The sequence below is a fragment of the Myotis myotis genome, unplaced genomic scaffold (assembly GCF_014108235.1).
Source record: "Myotis myotis isolate mMyoMyo1 unplaced genomic scaffold, mMyoMyo1.p scaffold_m19_p_10, whole genome shotgun sequence".
In the NCBI taxonomy this organism is placed as follows: Eukaryota; Metazoa; Chordata; class Mammalia; order Chiroptera; family Vespertilionidae; genus Myotis; species Myotis myotis.
Window position 1 is genome coordinate 259,178 of NW_023416314.1, and position 12,981 is coordinate 272,158.

Here is a 12,981-nt window from a genome sequence, read left to right on the forward strand (position 1 = left end):
CCCCTCAAAGGTCCAAACCAAACAGCTCCCAATAAAAGTATTTACATTTATATCCAGGGCCAAGCACACGAACACATGTATTCTTCCTAATTAAAGGCAAATGTATTAACGCCACGCAATCATGTTGAAATGTAATATTTGCCTAAAATCTCTGAAAAAAAAGATATATTTCCTTTCAGTAACAACAACTAAAAACTAAACTAACACTGTTCTGATCTCACATACATTGTCCAACCTTAACATGCAATCAGTAAGGGTTACTCTATCGCACTGCACAGTAACATGCCAGGTTCACACTATCACAAGTTTAAAAAATGTTCCCAAATGCTTGATCAATTTGCATTTCAAATTAGTACTCTGGACCTCTCAGGAGTGTTACATATCGCGCCTCAGAACAGCGGTTCCCAACCTGTGGGTCGCGGCCCCTTTGGCGGTTGAACGACCCTTTCACAGGGGTCGCCTAAGACCATTCTGCATATCAGATATTTACATGACGATTCATAACAGTAGCAACATTCCAGTTATGAAGTAGCAACGAAAATAATTTTATGGTTGGGTCACAACATGAGGAACTGTATTTAAAGGGCCAGAAGGTTGAGAACCACTGCCTCAGAATATGACCTTGTAAAAGATCATTTGTAGACTAAGTGTCTGACCAGGGAAATCAGCACTCCATGAACAACTTGAATCTCCAATGCAAACACAGACAATAAAGAAAATATATATAATCCCACTTCTAGGAATATATCCTAAGAAAACAGAAACGCCCATCAGAAAGGATATATGCATCCCTATGTTCATAGCAGCACAATTCACCATAGCTAAGATTTGGGAACAGTCTAAATGCCCATCAGCAGATGAGTGGATTAGAAAACTGTGGTACATCTACACAATGGAATACTACGCTGCGGTAAAAAAGAAGGAACTCTTACCATTTGCAACAGCATTGATGGAACTGGAGAGCATTATGCTAAGTGAAATAAGCCAGTCAGAGAAAGATAAATATCACTCATTTATGGATAATAAAGAACATTATCGCCGAAACCGGTTTAGCTCAGTGGATAGAGCATCGGCCTGCGGACTGAAAGGTCCCAGGTTCGATTCCGGTCAAGGGCATGTACCTGGGTTGCAGGCATATCCCCAGTAGGAGATGTGCAGGAGGCAGCTGATCGATGTTTCTCTCTCATCGATGTTTCTAACTCTCTATCTCTCTCCCTTCCTCTCTGTAAAAAATCAATAAAATATATATATATAAAAAAGAACATTATAAACTGATGAACAAAAATAGATACAGAGGCAGAGAAGCATCAAACAGACTGTCAAACTACAGCGGGAAGGCCAGGGAGGGTTGGGGGGGTGAGGTAAGAGATCAACCGAAGGGCTTGTATGCATGCATATAAGCATAACCAATGGACATAAGACACTGGGGGGGATAGGGGGAGGGAATGTGCTGGGGGTAGGGGAGGCTAGGGGAAGATCAATAGGGGAAAAAAAGAGACATATGTACTACTATTTGTAATACTTTAAACAATTAAATTTTTATAAAAAAGAAAGAAAATATATAGGTGGAACTACTCTTTGGATATTAAAGTCTTCTGGAAAGAAAAAAAATGCCTTAAATATTTATAACCTCTAGGGAAAAAAGTTCCAAAAAGGCTCTGTGAATAATTCAACAAATTATCAACCAATAGTTAACAAATATTAAAGGCCAAAGCAGCCTGCCTTTGTTACTTCTGTGAATTTTAAATGGCAGTCACAGTTAACTTTAAAAAATTCACCAAATAATTTCTGCAAGATAAAATATTTCCCTGTCTAGTCTGATCTCTATTTGGCCAGCTTTACTTCGCTTTCCATGTCTCCCAACAGTAAAAACGGCTGCTTTTTGTTGACCTCTGCTGTACATTTACAGCATCACGCAGAACAATGTCAAAAAGAAGCATGTGCCTAGCTCCGGGGACCAACAGTACCCTGTGCAGCTGCCATACCCTCCATTCACAGTAGCTTTCTCACCGGCCTGGCTACTCTTTGCTTCTGCCAAGGCTCAATGGTCAATAGGAAAATCTTGGAAAGTGCTATTATCACACTACAGAGGTATAATATTATGCTTCAAAACTGCTAAATTTTTGAAAAATAGAAAAGCTACAAAGAACAGTGCCTAAACTAATTCTATTCTAGTCACAATGTTTGATAACACAAAGGAACCTGTATTTCTAATTAAGCAAAAAACTGCAAGCATATAGGACTATGAATAACTAAGTATTCTCTTTTTTAAATATATTTTTATTGAGTTCAGAGAGAGGCAGGGAGAGGGAGAAAGAGAGAAACATCAATGATGAGAATCATTGTTTGGCTGCACACCCCACACTGGGGATCAAGCCCACAATCCAGGCATGTGCCCTGACCGGGAGTCCAACCGTGACCTCCTGGTTCATAGATTGATGCTCAACCACTGAGCCAAGCTGGCCAAGCATAACTGAGTACTTTTCATCTCTGTAGACCTCAACTTATCCACGGAAGCATTTTTCATTTCAAACTATTTCATACATTAAAACATTATTAAAATAAGCACTCAAAAATGAGTATTCAGTATGTTGAGCTACACATAAACATGTAAAATTGGATTACAGTTTTAAAAGAATTTATATTGCTCAAGAGAATAGGAAGTATAGCAAAAGAGATACCAGACTAGGAGTCTGGAGCCCTGGGTTCTAGTCTGGTGTATGATAGGAACTGGCTACATGACCTTAGGCAAGTTATTCATCTCTCAATTTCTAACTCTATAAATAAAAGAGATCAAGTAATTTCTAAATTCTCATAAGACTTTAATTTCCTAAAGTCTTCTTAAAATTTCAAGTTTCGGAAACTTGAAGATTTATCAGCTGTACAAGTGCAAATATGTATATCAGTATACTGCCCTCCAAAAAAAATATCTTCCACCCACAACCCTTGTCTAGTTTCTTGACTTAAATATGGTAGCTGATTCCCAGTTATCTCAGGTACCTTAGTGAAAACATGCCACACTCACGCTGTATCGAACACAAATAACAGGTGCTAGGGCGTTACAGACTGCCCAGCGCATGCACACTGCGCTCTGGTGCTGTAGTGAGGGCACACCCAGGGCCCTGGGCAGCTCGGTGGGGGTCATTAGGTAAACTACTACTTAATCCCTGAGAAGACAAGCAGGGGACTGGGAGGGGGAGGGACTTTAGACCACACAGGCGCCGCACTGTCCTAATACACAGTAGATGGCAACTAGGGTCAGACATCCACATGTGATGTTAATCATTTCACCTCTAGTTTGTTCTAAGTGTTTGGTTTGGAATTTTTCTAATATGCCTGATCAGAGAATTACTTTTTTTTTTTTTAATACTCACCTGAGGATATTTTTTCCATTGATTTCTAGAGAGAATGGAAGGAAGGAGAGAGAGAAACATTGACATGAGAGAGACACATGGATTGGTTGCCTCCCCCACACCCCATCCTGGGGCTGGGGAACCTGCAACCGAGGTATGTGCCCTTGACTGGAATCAAACCCGCAACCTTTCAGTTGGTGGGCCGATACTCTAACCACTGAGCAAAACCGGCCAGGGCATGCATTCTATTTTTTTTACTATATTTTATTGATTTTTTTACAGAGAAGAAGGGAGAGAGAGAGAGAGAGAGAGTTAGAAACATCGATGAGAGAGAAACATCGATCAGCTGCCTCCTGCACATCTCCTATTGGGGATGTGCCCGCAACCAAGGTACATGCTCTTGACTGGAACCTATCCACTGAGCCAAACTGGTTTCGGCGCATTCTATTTTTAAAAGGACAAAGTAGCCCTAGCCAGTTGCTCAGTGTTGGCCTATGAACGGAAGGATCCCACATTCGATTGCAGTCAAGGGCACGTACCTAGGTTGCAGACTTGATTCCTGGCCCCTTGTTGGGGCGCATGCGGGAGGCAACCAATGGATGTGTCTCTCTCACACTGATGTTTCTCTTTCTCTGTCTCTCCCTCTCCCTTCCACTCTCTCTAAAAATCAATGGAAAAAATATCCTCAGGTGAGGATTAACAAAAAAAACCACAAAAATAGAATCCATGTATAAAAACTGCATGGTTGGGATACACACACATATGTAATACCTTAATCAATAAAAAAAAAGAATAAAAATTATAAATAAATAAAACAAAAAAAACTGCATGGTTAAGATGTAGGCACGTGTCAAGTTACTTAGTTTGATATAGTATGTATTTTTTAAAGTTTAATGTAGGATTCCTTTGACTCAGCCTATTGCATTTCTAGGAGTTTAGTCTAAAGAAATATTTAGGCCCGGTTTGGCTCAGTGGATGGAGCGTAGGCCTGCAGACTGGGGGGTCCCAGGTTCGATTCCGGTCAGGGGCATGTGCCTTGGTTGCGGGCACTTCCCCAGTGGGGGGTGTGCAGGGGGCAGCTCATTGATGTTTCTCTCTCATCGATGTTTCTAACTCTCTGTCCCTCTCCCTTCCTCTCTGTACAAAATCAATAAAATATATTTTCTTAAAAAAAGAAATATTTAGAAATTGCATAATGGATAGTCATTAAAGCATTGTTTCTAATATTAATAATAAAAAATAACCTAGAAAATAAGCAATATAAATATATTAAATAAGTCCTCAAAAAAGAATTCAAGAAGCCCAAGCCAGGTGGCTCAGTTGGTTGGAGCATCATCCCATACACCAAAAGATGGCGGGTTAGATTCCTGGTCAGGGCATATATCTAGGGTTCGAGCCCTAGGAGGCAATCAATCGATGTTTCTCTTTCACATTGATGTTTCCCTCTCTCTTTCTGCCTTCCCCTCTCTCTAAAAATCAATTTTAAAAAAAACGTATCCTAGGGTGAGGATTAAAAATTTTTTTTTAATTCAAGAAGACATATAAGTTTTATTAACATAGAAAATCTCCATAATGTAGCAATTTTTTAAAAAAGAAAAACTTCTGGAACCAATTTTGCTTAAAAATCCCACTTTTACTTAAAAATGTATAATATTATAAAATTTAAGAACATAATAACTAAAACCTTAAAACATTAATAGGATGCTTTCTTCCCATTCATTTATTTACTTTTTTTTACTTTAAATTTTTTATTTATTTCTTTTTTATTGTTTAAAGTATTACAAATAGTAGTACATATGTCTCCTTTTTTTCCCCATTGACCTCCTCCCGGTCTCCCCTACCCCCTCCCACCCCGCCCCCCGCCCCCGCACATGCCCTCACCCGCTTCCCAGTGTCTTGTGTCCATTGGTTATGCTTATATGCATACATATAAGTCCTTCGGTTGATCTCTTACCCCCTCCCCCCACCAACACTCCCCAGCCTTCCTGCTGTAATTTGACAGTCTGTGCGATGCTTCTCTGCCTCTACCTTTTTGTTCATCAAGTTATAATGTTCTTGCCCTAGCCAGTTTGGCTCAGTGGATAGAGCGTCGGCCTGCGGACTCAGGGGTCCTGGGTTCGATTCTGGTCAAGGGCATGTACCTTGGTTGCGGGCACATCCCCAGTGGGGGGTGTGCAGGAGACAGCTGATCGATGTTTCTCTCTCATCAATGTTTCTAACTCTCTATCCCTCTCCCTTCCTCTCTGTAAAAAAATCAATAAAATATATATTAAAAAAAATTATAATGTTCTTTATTATCCATAAATGAGTGAGATCATGTAATATTTATCTTTCACTGACTGGCTTATTTCACTTAGCATAATGCTCTCCAGTTCCATCCATGCTATTGCAAATGGTAAGAGTTCCTTCTTTTTTATATCAGCATAGTATTCCACCGTGTAGATGTACCGTAGTTTTCTAATCCACTCATCTGCTGATGGGCATTTAGGCTGTTTCTAAATCCTGGCTATTGTAAATTGTGCTGCTATAAACATAGGGGTGCATATATCCTTTCTGATTGGTGTTTCTGTTTTCTTGGGATATATCCCTAGAAGTGGGATTACTGGGTCAAATGGAAGTTCCATTTTTAATTTTTTGAGGAAATTCCATACTGTTTTCCACAATGGCTGCACCAGTCTGCATTCCCACCAGCAGTGAAGGAGGGTTCCTTTTTTCTCCACATCCTCGCCAGCACTTGTCATTTGTTGATTTGTTGATGATAGCCATTCTGACAGGTGTGAGATGGTACCTCGTTGTTTTGATTTGCATCTCTCGAAACTAGACCACCAACTTACACCATACACAAAAATAAACTCAAAAAGGATAAAGGACTTAAACATAAGAATGGGAAACCATAAAAATCTTAGAAGAATCCATAGGCAGCAAAATAGCAGACATTTGTCATAGCAATATATTTAACGATACAGCTCCTGGGGCAATGGAAACTGAGGAGAAAAATAAACAAATGGGACTACATCAAAATAAAAAGCTTCTGCACAGCAAAGGAAACCATCAACCAAACAACAAGAAAGCCCACTGCATGGGAGAACATATTTGCCAATAGGGTTTCATCTCCAACATTTACAGGGAACTCATACAACTTAACAAAAGGAAGATAAATGATCCAATCAAAAAATGGGCAAAGGGCCGAAACCGGTTTGGCTCAGTGGATAGAGCGTCGGCCTGCGGACTGAAAGGTCCCAGGTTCGATTCTGGTCAAGGGCATGTACCTGGGTTTTGGGCATATCCCCAGTGGGAGATGTGCAGGAGGCAGCTGATCGATGTTTCTCTCTCATCGATGTTTCTAACTCTCTATCTCTCTCCCTTCCTCTCTGTAAAAAATCAATAAAATATATTTAAAAAAAAAAAAAAAGGGCAAAGGACCTAAATAGACACGTTTCGAAAGAGGACATTCAGAAGGCCAAGAGGCATATGAAAACATGCTCAAAGTCATTTATTTACTTTTTAATCCTCAACCGAGAACATTTTTTCCATTGATTTTTAGAACGTGGAAGGGAGAGGGAGAGACAGAGAGAAACACTGATGTAAGAGAGACACATCGATTGGTTGCCTCCCTCAAGCCCTCTGGCAACCAAGGTACTTGCCCTTGACTGGAATCGAACCCAGGACCCTTCGGTCAGCAGGCCGACACTCTACTGCCATTTCTTTAAAAATAAAACAAAACCTGTCAAGTCTAAAATTAAAGCACCTGTGGTATGGAGCCCTGCCTTCCAGTGGGGTCTGTGGGCCAGCTGCACAGATTCCCCTGGGAGCTGGTCAGAGATGTAGAATCTCAAGCCCCACCCAGATCCACTCAGATTGTGTATTTTAACAATATCCCAGAGCAAGCATGTCAAAGTCGTGGCCCACAACAAATATTTTTGCAGCCCAGCCAATATAATGGTATGTAAAAAACGTTTTAATAAAAATTTCATAACTTAATTTTTAAATATCCTGTTATACATAATCCTATATAACAAAAGCATAGTATGCAAATTGTCCTCTGGACCGGGAGTTGTCCAGGAGTTCGACCAGGGGGCAGGGCCAGCTGGGGGAAGGGACAAAGGCCCCTGTCGGCAGCCGCCAGGGACCCTACCAGTGCACGAATTTTGTGCACTGGGCCCCAGTTATTAATAACGAACTACAACATTCGCTAATGACTGTTACTATAATCATTTGCATCCATTTCCCTTACAGCCTTATGCTCAGGCCCACCATTTCTCTCCACTAACACTAGCAGCAAATATTTTAGCAGCCGATGGCCATGTCATTAGTCTTGGACTGACTTGTTTGGTGTGCGCAACAGGAAATATTTCACTTTTGGAGAACAAGAAAAATAGGTTTATTTGTGTTACACTTATTAATCTGTGCAGTTATTCAGTATCTGGTAAGTTAATGTTCAAGAAAAAATATTAATTGTTATTAAAATGTTCCTTTATTTTATGTTAACGATGACTCATTTATTTCAGCCCTTTGTGTTCAGCATGTGTCTATAGAAATAAACCTACGTTTCTATAAAAATTGAAGCTTTTGTTTATTTGCAGCCCACATACACTTCAACCTTCTTTATTTGGCCCGTGTGAGCCTTTGAGTCTGACATGCTTGCTCCAGATTATCTGAATTTATGTTATAAGAAGCACTGGTTTATAAGAAATCACTTAACAGGAAGCATGTTTCTCTCCTACCAAGTTGGTTGTCTGTTTGAAAGAAAGTAAAAGTCTTTAATATAGGAAATTAAGTTAAGCCAGCAAGTGGCAGATTATAACCTCAGGAAATTTAAAGTACTAAATTTATCTGGTCTGAAAAAAAAAAAAAAGAAAGAAATCACTTAACAGAGTCTGAATACCAGTTCAAGATCCACATAAAAAAAACACACACAGCCCTAACCGGTTTGGCTCAGTGGATAGAGCATCCGCCTGCGGACTCAAGGGTCCCAGGTTCGATTCCGGTCAAGAGCATGTACCTTGGTTGCGGGCACACCTCCAGTGGGGAGTATGCAGGAGGCAGTTGATTGATGTTTCTCTCTCATCGATGTTTCTAACTCTCTATCCCTCTCCCTTCCTCTCTGTAAAAAGTCAATAAAATATATATTTTTTTAAAAATAGTTTAAAAGAAAACCACACACACAAAAGTATTAGGTGGGCGACTTAGACATGTTACTTAATCTCTATGAATCTCAGTTTCATTCTCATAAGACACATGTGAGCTTTTCATGTATCTGTAGCTATGATACTACAATCTGAGGGATGATTAGAACTTGGTTATCAGTTTTGGTAAACGCTATAGTCAACCACTTAATCAAGTCAATAAATCTTTCAAAGACAGTGCTGTCCATCCAACCTCCCCAGAGGCACTTCGGGAAAAGGATAAGGACTGAAGTGGCGGACCCACATTTTAGATACTAGGTACCTCTGCTCTGGAGGGTAGTCATTTGGGAGCATGAGCGTAAAAGGACCGATACATTTTGCTCTGTATATTTTATGGCTCATAAATTGTTTTCTACAGAGGGCTACACTGATGTCCTGCTCTTCCAGTAGGTCTAAGGAAGGAGGAGGCAGGAATCAGGATCTTGTCTCACTCACTGAAGGACCAATGCACTGGCCTCACCTTAAGGCTTCCCATGGCTGAGCCCAGAGCCGGGGGAAGGCAGCAGTCGTGTGTTTACACAAGTGCCCAGGCAGCGGAGTCTACTAGACAAGACTCAACATCCATCTCAACAGCTGCAGAGCCATTGCTGATTTCCTCTGAGGGAGCCCGGAGCTTCTGAGATGGGGGCGGCATCGCCTGCAGGGCCTGCACCCCCAGAGGGGGCACCACTGATGCCCTCATAAGCACCCTTCCCATCTTCTTTCTGGACCTGCCGCAGGAAGGAACACGGGGGCCCGAGCTGAGCGGCTTCCAGGGCTCCTTGTTGACTACTCCCACCTACTTCCTTCCAGCACAGAATGTGCTCATCAGGAAAACATGTCACAATGACTTGCTTGTTGTAATCCCCTCTTCTGACAAACCTAATGTCGATCAGAACTAACAGCTTAGAAAATGTGACTGAAGTTCAGACTCAGTTTTCAAACTAACACTTAGTCCATTTTCTTTTAATGTTCTGGGATGGTCATTAGAGAAATAGTTTTTCATTGTATAAACATTACTGTATGTTTGAATATAACATGAACGCTAGTGAAAGTGAGGAGTCAGACCAATCTGCTCATGACTTACCAGGTTCACCAGGTGTACTGCTGCCTAACACACAGGGCGGGGTAAGGTAGTTACAGTTGTGAGTACGCAAGACAGTTTATTCTTTTATGATTATTTATTAATTATTGCATTATTTTCCATATGAACAGCTGTAAACCTACTTTCCCCTACTCTGTTTTAAAAACGGCTTTACTATAGCAAGAATCACCGAAAACTTCAACCAAAGTCACAGACTGAACAGAGCAGACTACCTTCTTCCCTGGCCTAATACTACTTTTATTCTACAGACCTTGCAGCATTTCAATCATGAATCACATGAAATGCTCAATTGAGCTCATTTTTCATAAGGAATTTTTTAAAATGTTACATCCTTTGGGGAAGCTTATCTAAATAGGCATAAAAACAACACTTCATGTTTTACAATGACTGTGATATCTTTATAACAAAAAAGGGTGAAATTACTTATAATGTTACTTTAATTAAGCATTAAAATTTTAAAAAATAAAAATATTCTCTACCATATCCTCCTAATTAATCATATAGGAAAAGAGGGACTATATTCTGATCCCACTTTAAGTAAAACGGTTGCACTTCACTCTAAGTGCTATATCTTGGGTTCAGGCAAAGCCTGGGTCCTGAGGAGCTCTAGTGAGGAAGAGTGATGGAATCCTATATATTAAAACCCTAATATGCAAATTCACCAAATGGTGGAACTACCGGTCCCTATGACATGTAATGACCACCAGGGGGCAGATGCTTAATGCAAGAGCTGCCCCCTGGTGGTCAGTGCACTCCCACAGGGAGAGCACCGCTCAGCCAGAAGCCGGGCTCATGGCTGGGAAGCACAGCAGCAGTGGCGGGAGTGGGCCTAAGCCAGCAATCGACATCCCCCCAGAGGGGTCCTGGACTGCAAGAGGGCGCAGGCTGGGCTGAGGGACCCCCCCCTCGCCCCCCAGTGCATGAATGTTGTGCACTGCGCCTCTAGTAAAAGTATAAATGTTAGCACAGATAACTTGAATTAAATGTGATGGAAAAATAGGGTGTACAAACCTCTATGCAAATTAACCAGTACACATTTTTTTTTTAATCTTCACCCGAGGATATTTTTCCATTGATTTTTAGAGAGAGTGCAAGAAAGTGAAAGGCAGAGAGAAACATCAATGTGAAAGAAACATCACTGGTTGCCTCCTGCACGAGCCCCAGCCAGGGCCTGGGCCAGGGAGAAGCCTGCAACCAAGGTATGTGCCCTTGACCAGAAACGCACCTGGGACCTTGGTAAACAGGTGGAAGCTCTATCCACTGAGCCAAACCAGCTAGGGCCAGTACACATAATTTGAAGAGACACAAACCCTTAACTTAAAAGTAGGTAAGATATTGTGTTGAATGGTACTAATTAAACACTCTCTTTATATATATTTTTTTATTGATTTCAGAGAGGAAGGGAGAGGGAGAGATAGAATAGAGACAGAAACATCAATGATGAGAGAGAATCATTGATCGGCTGCCTTCTGCATGCCCCCCACTGGGGATGGAGCCTGAAATCTGGCCACGTGCCCTTGACCAAAATCGAACCCGGAACCCTTCAGTCCACAGGCTGACACTCTACTCTATCTGCTGAGCCACACCACTTTGGTTGTGTGACTGGCAGGTGTTTGTTCATGTGTGCAATGCTGCTGTGTGCCCACATAGGTCACTTGCTGAAAGGCTTGTATTATGGAGACTTTGTTATATACATCCAAGAAGGTATTGTATGGAGGAAACAACTAAACCTTACATGGTGCGTAATGCTTGAATCCAAATCAGTCTCCACTATTAACTAAGTTACATAACCTCTCAGCCTACCTCATCTATAAAAAAATGGATGATAGCCTTGGCTGGTGCTGTTCAGCAGTTAGAGCATCTGCCCGCATCCTGAATGGTGATGGGTTCATTTCCCAATCAAGAGCACATATCTGGGTTGTGGGTTCAATCCCCAACTCCAGTAGGGGCACATGTGGGAGGCAACCAATTAATGTGTCTCTCTCACATCCATGTTTCTTGTTTTCTCTTTCCTTCTCTTTCCCACCTCCCTTCTTCCTTCCCTCCCTCCCTTTCTATGCTACCTAAATCAATAGGCCTGGCCAATGTAGCTCAGTGGTTGAGTGTCGACCTATAAGCCAGGAGGTCACAGTTCACTTCCTGGTCAGGGCACATGCCAAGGCCACAGGCTTGATCCCTAGTAGGCGGCATGCAGGAGGCAGCCAATCAATGATCCTTTCTCATCATTGATGTTTCTATTCTCTCTCCTGTTCCCTTCTTCTCTGAAATCAATGAAAATATATTTTTAGAAATAAATAGCCCTAGCTGGTTTGGCTCAGTGGATAGAGTGTCAGCCTGTGGACTGAAGGATCCTGGGTTCGTTCCTGCCAAGGGCATATGCCTGGGTTGTGGGCTCTAATCCCAGTAGAAGGCGTGCAGGAGGCAGCTGATCAATGATTCTCTGTCATCATTGATGTTTCTATCTCTCCCTCTCACTTCCTTTCTGAAATCAATTAAAAAATAGATTTAAAAAGTAAAATAAATAAAACCATTATGTTTAAAAACTAAATAAACAAATAAAAAATAAAATAAATGTTTAAAAAAGGGAAGGAATGGATGGATGGATGAACGGATGGACGGATGATATCACTAAAGGGCTACAGCAAGAAATAAGTCCGTTTAATGTAATTAAAATCATTCCCGCCTTCCCTTTCAGTAAATACGTTGGTAACAAATATTTACAAAGCACTTACTATTGTGTAAGACCTCCAGACTGGACAACGCAGCAGATAAGCAGCCTCCAGCTGCGTCCCGAGAAGCTTACAGTCTTAAGCAGCTCAGATAAGCACAGAAGAAACATGTATGCTGTATCTAAACCTGAGATCTCCTATCACTCTGGACACACTTATGTGGTCACTCATCACTAAACATAATCTCCTGCAGGATAAGAATGTACACCAGCACTCTGCTTGGGATTTAGGGGCCAGGCAAACACAGGAAGAAAGGCAAGAGGAAAAGGAATAAGAAGTCCAATGAAATACACTGATTCAGCCATGGCTGGGGAGTTCAATGGTTAGAGCACTGTCTGGATACACCAAGGTTTCAGGTTTAATCCTCGGTCAGAGCACATACAAGTAACAACCAAAGAATAAATAAGTGGAACAACAAACTGATGTTTCTCTCTCCTCCCCTTCCTCTCTCTCTCCAGAAATCAATCAATAAAAATGTTTTTAATATATGCTGACTCATACGTTCTATCATTTGCATCTTACCTCCAAAATATAGGATGTTAATTAACTCCAGGTGCTTTTTTTGGTGGGGAGGCAGGTGGGTAGGAGCAGGTACTGAGTGTACAAAATAATGATTTGATATATGTACT

The 12,981-nt window shown here is 41.3% G+C and overlaps 1 protein-coding gene across 5 annotated transcripts in view; it reads right to left on the reverse strand.

Moving 5' to 3' along the window:
- The window catches only part of CBL (Cbl proto-oncogene), a 100,542-nt gene that overhangs the window by 76,616 nt on the left and 10,945 nt on the right, over positions 1-12,981 (reverse strand). Inside the window, exon 1 of one of the 5 annotated variants that reach the window (XM_036324018.1) lies at positions 3,375-3,394. The exons of the other annotated variants lie outside the window; for them this stretch is intronic. The gene's annotated coding sequence lies outside the window, so the exon portion shown is untranslated. Of the gene's footprint in view, positions 1-3,374; positions 3,395-12,981 lie in introns of those variants that run through there. 5 annotated transcript variants of the gene reach the window in all.